Below are 6,000 nucleotides of genomic sequence, written 5' to 3' on the forward strand. Positions count from 1 at the left end.
TCTCCACTTGTGTTAACCTAGACTGACCGATCTGCATCGGTTCGTCCTGAGGTGACGAGGGTGGAGAAGAGGCGTAGGAACCAGATCTTATAGCATTTCTCCCACGGGTTTGTTTTTGATAGCGAAGGCGGCGATCAGCCCGCACCGCCAATGAAATTGCTTCGTCCAGAGATTTAGGCTCAGGATGACCTAACATCAAATCAGAAACTGCATCGGATAGCCCTGACAGGAAACAATCTAATAAAGCATACTTTCCCCATCTAGCTGAAACAGCCCACCTCCTAAATTCTGCAGCATAAACCTCTACTGAGTTACGACCCTGCCTGAAATTTTTTTTTTCCTTTCAGCAGTGATAGCAATATCCGGATCATCGCATATAACGGCCATAGCCTTAAAAAACTCCTGAACTGAGGATAATGCCTCATGCCCTGTGTGAAGACTATATGCCCATGTTTTTGAATCTCCTGACAAAAGGGTCTTTATAAAAGTGACCCTCTGGTTCTCAGATCCTGACAGATTGGGCCTCATAATAAAAATAAAAAATAAGATAGCACACGGTTTCTGAAATTCTGAAAGTCAGATCTATGCCCCGAAAACTTTTCGGGTACGGACATACGAAGGTCCGAGACTAAAGGGGATCGCACTGTATCAATAGTCATTTGAAGTACCTGAACTGTCCCAGACAGTTGAGTGATCCGAGTCTGTTGGGTATTGATCACCCCAGTAAGACTGTTTACCGTGGTGGTCAGGACTTCAAGCTGACTACGTAGTGCATCCATAATGTTTGGTCTGCTGTTCTGAAACGATTGGTGTCAGCAAGAACAGATTTTCTGATTATTGGTGATCTGCAGTATCACCAATAATACAGATGCTATATCTGATTATGTAGTGATCTGCAGAATCACCAATAATGCTAGTATAGCAAGACACAGGACAATAGGATGTAAGGATAGGTGTTTGGTGCAACAGTAATATAACATATAATGATCACTCGAGGAGCGGGTGACTCAGATTGCAGTCGGTGGTCACCCGAGGAGCAGGTGATACCGACCGTACTGCAGGTATTGATCACCCGAGGAGCAGGTGATTCAGACTGTACTGCAACTACAGGTCACCTGAGGAGCAGGTGATTCAGACTGTACTGTAGCTACTGACCACCTAAGGAGCAGGTGATTCAGACTGTACTATAGCTACTGATCACCTGAGGAGCAGGTGATTCAAACTGTACTGTAGCTACTGATCACCTGAGGAGCAGGTGATTCAGACTGTACTGTAGCTACTGACCACCTGAGGAGCAGGTGATTCAGACTATACTGTAGCTACTGATCACCTGAGGAGCAGGTGATAAAACTGTACAGAGAATCCCTCACCAGAGACTAGACTCACTGGTGAGGGCAGAAGAGTCAGACAAGCAGATTCGGAAACAGACGGACAGATACGGTACAAAGACAGAAGGCTAATTCAGAGTTGTATTCAGGCAGAGTCGGCAACAGGATCAGATAGGCAGAAGCACAGAATCAGAAGGCAGAAGAGTAGTCGAGGCTTATCAGAAGGTCATAACAAATAATACAATTCAATTAGTACTTTAGCTATCAACAAAATCTGACTAAGTGTGGATCCCCAGCTCCTGCTGGTTCTAGCACACTTTGGGAACTGACTAAGGTCTGAGTGCTAACACGTAGCATATGCAACAGCAGACGAGGAGCTACTGACAGGCATGTCCTATATATACTGAGAGCGCCCCATAGCGCCGCCTCAGTCACTCAGCCAATCAGGAGCACTGCTGGAGTCAGCTGACCGGCCGATCAGCTGACTCTCTTTCTATTCGAATAAAGGTCCTGTCGCCTGGCGCGCGCGCGTAGCCCTCAGTCTATGTGCAACTGAAGGGCCAGGCAAAACTCCACCATGTAATAGCGCGGCGGAGGCCGCCGGCTGAGACGCGGAGACAGACGCCATGCCGCTCACCGCTGCGGCGGCCTTTCTGCTATTCATAGTCCCAGACAACACTCCACCTTGTATTAGTGCGGCAGAAACCGCCGGCTGAGACGTGGAGACAGCCGCCATGCCGCTCACTGCTACGGCGGCATCTCCGCAATCCATTACACCATGCCAAATGCACTATGCCTCCACAGCAGCAGGCCTTGTGCATGGTCTGCTTGGTTCCACTATAGTAGTAGCCGTTGAGTCTTGTGCCATGTTAGCTATTTGTATCATTCTGATTCAAAACTTCTTAGTTCCACCATGCCATATACTCTCCATTGCAAGACCATGGCATGATGACAACTACTGCAGTATACAGATTATCAGTAAAGAAATATTTTAGCACCCTTATGTATGGATGACTAACAAGGCTGTGGAGTCAGTACAAAAATCTTCCGACTCCAACTACGACTCCTTGGTTTATGAAACCACGACTCCGACTCCGGGTACCCAAAATAGCTCAGACTCCTTGACACCTTAGTCTAATACATAACAGGGCTGTGCTTTTTGTACAAAAATCATCCGACTCCGACTCCCGACTGACTCCTCAGTTTACGAAACCACGACTCCAACTCCGACTCCGGGTGTCCAAAATTGCCCCGACTCCGACTCCAACTCCACAGCCCGTATGACTAATATAGAAATAGAGCAGTGATTATGGCACTAATACAATGTATATCCTAGAATATGCCAAGACTCCTCAGAGTCATCTACAGTCCTAACAACGATCACCCACGTTCTGTGCCTGCTCACACCCTACAATCCACAACATCTGCTCGTCGTACCAATTCCCATGGTCTGACTTATGCTGTGCCCAGAGGGCACATATTTGCTAGTACTGCAGAGATGGTAGGTAGTGTTGCTGTTCAGAATAAGAAAAGGCAGTACGAGGGTGAGTGGAAAAACTAGAATGGTTCTAAAATAGTATATTCCGTAGCTTCATCGTCTAGTAGTACAGTCGCATTGTGGCTGTGACAGTTAAAGTGAACCGAGCATCATTTTTAACACCCAGGGCAGCTCTATAGCAAATTAAAAATGCATTCTAAAAATGTGGTTTATTATTAAAAAAAACTTTAATTTTACCTCATTTTTTTACATCTAAGGGTTAAATTAGCCACTTTGTCAGTCCGCAAAGGACCTGTGGTCCCTGAGCAGGAGATGGTGAAAACAGATAAGAAATCACCTCTTTAGACTTAATTGACCACAAACAAACCCCCATTGTACTTCAAACAGAAACCATCAGTTACAGTTGAAGAATTTCACACCTAGCCTGGATAACAGCAGTTGTAAAACAGCAGGGTTGAGCTTCTGAACAATGGCAGCCCTTGCAGCTATTTGAAGCCAAGAGCTGCTTGGATCCCTTTAAAGAGAACCAGAGATGAAGCACCGTCTTGTATTTTACCTTATAAATTAGTGGGAACATGACAGTAAACACCTAATCTGCTCTTTGTTTCATTGTTCTCTGTTTAATCTGACTGTTATCACCTCTGATAAAAATTCCCGATTGAGCACTCAGTCTAGCTTTGCTACAGAAAGATTATAGCTGAGTCTCTGGTGTCTTTTCAAGCCCAAGCCTGCCCCCTTGTGGCTCTGCTATAATGACTCAGCTATAATTATTCCCTGCAAAGCCAGACTGAACGCACAGTCCAGGATTCTTATCATAGCTGATAACAGACACTTCGGAGTCGGAGCAATTTGGGTACCCGGAGTCGGAGATTTTATAAACTGAGGAGTCAGAGTCAGGAGTCGGATGATTTTTGTATAAAATCCATAGCCCTGGTAAGTATTAGACTAAGGAGTCGGAGTCAAGGAGTTGGAGACATTTTGGGTATCCGGAGTCGGAGGTTTCATAAACTGAGGAGTCGGAACATTTTTGTACCGACTCCACAGCCCTGGTTAAATGCACATACAGCTCTCTGTCCCCGGTGTCTATCATATTGTGAGAGTTGTTGTACCTACCAGAATATGGGATTGTCTGCCACAAAATCACATTTTATTTACCCATTGCTCTGTGTTTATTACGCAGCCTGCAACTTGACCCTGCATTGAAAGCATTGCAATCTAATCCTAAATGTTTCTGCTGTAATCGATCTTACCTCAGTCAGTCTGGCTCTATTTGGTACATTGCCAATGAAAAGGAAGCTTGTTATCACCCCTCCCCACATTCCTGCTCCACACTGATTGATCTATGCTGTACTCACATGTTTACAAAGCAAGCTAGATATGAGAGTGCAGTTTCTTATAGAGAAAAAAAAGAGTAAGGGAGGAAATGACATCACGATTGGCTTCAGTCAGAAGTAAAAATGGAAAATGCCTTAACTACCTAACGACCGCTTAACGCCCATGGGCGTGATCAAGGCAGCAGCCCTAGGACCGCCTAAAGCCAATTGGTGTCAAGTCCTGGGGATTTGCAGGAGATCATGCGCGCATCTCCGCATGGATGATGGAGCTCTGCTGTGGCAATCGCCGCTAGGAGACTGTTAGACGGCGAAACCGTCGTCTATTTACTTAGTACAGCGCTGCGATCTATGGCAGCGCTGTTCTGGGGACAGCTGTGTGACATGGCTGTGATGTGATAGGCTGAAGTCTATCACAGCTGATCGTTGTGATAGGCTCACGGGGGAGGGAGGGAGGGTTGGGGGGGGGGGGGGGGACAGGGAAATTTAATAAAAATAAATAAATAAATGTTTATTAAAAACAAACAAACAATCCTGGGGGCGTTCTGACCCCACCATCAGAGAGCTCTGTTGGTGTGGAGAAAAGGGGGTGGGGGATCTCTTGTGTGCCGAGTTGGACGGCCCTGCAGCGAGGCCTTAAAGCTGCAGTGGCCAATTTCCAGAAAAATGACCTGGTCTTTAGGGGGGGTTTAACACTGCAGTCCTCAAGTGAAACAGTTTCTGTTTATTTACTATATAAAATTCACTGAAATCAAAACGTGGACAGTACAGTACATATGTTATGTAAGTAGACCAATTATTTATCTACTTGTGTGTATTTTCTAATAGAGGAACTCTTGTGTACAGTTCAGGAACTTTCACGGTTTTTACTGTGTTTGTCAACATGTAACCAGACATTATACTGGTGTTTGCTATCATAACCCAAAATAATCCTTATATGATACACGACAAAGGAATGTAGAAGGTTTAAAAATACAATTCTTAATCACCCCCCATTGCTCACTCAGATCTAACAGCAGTCAGCCCATGTGCTTTGATTTCTCTAACACACAGGCATCCCTGGTTACTGAGAAGCAATCTGGAACCAGTTAAATGAAGCACAGCCATTTGCCAAGCAATATGGGTCCCTGCTCAATGGAAACAATGAAAAACATCAATGTGTGTATGCTAACCTTTGCTATGCAGAATGTGAAAATGGCAAGAGCACTTTCTCCCTAAATTACTCTGTACAAGACATCCATGGAGTGACAGATAAGGAACAGCACACACAACTTTGCTCAAGAAACTTCCTGACGTCCAAGCAGAGAAGAGCCTCCCTATGTTTCAGGATCAAGGGAAGCGCAACAGCACCAAAAAGAGCAGGATGGTGCAAGTCTAAACTCACAGGCGAAGAATTAATAATTCTATCACACAGTAAAGAATGCAAAACTAGAGCAGACTGGACTTTCGTAAAGCAGTGCAGCTTCATTGTACGTCTACTTTCTCTGTTACACAGAAATACTATTGAGTCAACGTAAGAAATGCTCCAGGCCACTTCTGACATTTGGGCCTCTTTTCTACCTAAAATCATTTGCTTACCTGCATTTGTTCCAGTAAATTACGAGCACAAGACACTGTAAAGAGACAGAAAAACCAGTGCAAATCAGTTCATTCATATGTATCGTTATTTTCTGTATATCAACACGGGTTTCTGATTTAATATTGCTTGATAACCCTGTACATCAGGCAATATCTAAAGGTGGCCACTAACGATACAATTTACCGAACTATCATTCACAATTGATTATTCATAAGAATGATTGTAAAGTATTGAACCACTATAGCACAAAAATCTCCTAACCAA

General features: G+C 44.6%; 1 protein-coding gene across 1 annotated transcript in view; it reads right to left on the minus strand.

The window, feature by feature from the left end:
- Nucleotides 1-5,755, minus strand: part of MYO1D (myosin ID) — a 297,886-nt gene extending 292,131 nt beyond the window's left edge. The window contains exon 1 of the mRNA XM_068262768.1: nucleotides 5,736-5,755. The gene's annotated coding sequence lies outside the window, so the exon portion shown is untranslated. The remainder of the gene's footprint in view (nucleotides 1-5,735) is intronic.
- Between the last annotated feature and the right edge of the window lie 245 nt (nucleotides 5,756-6,000).

The sequence above is a fragment of the Hyperolius riggenbachi genome, chromosome 12, assembly GCF_040937935.1.
Source record: "Hyperolius riggenbachi isolate aHypRig1 chromosome 12, aHypRig1.pri, whole genome shotgun sequence".
Classification (NCBI taxonomy): Eukaryota; Metazoa; Chordata; class Amphibia; order Anura; family Hyperoliidae; genus Hyperolius; species Hyperolius riggenbachi.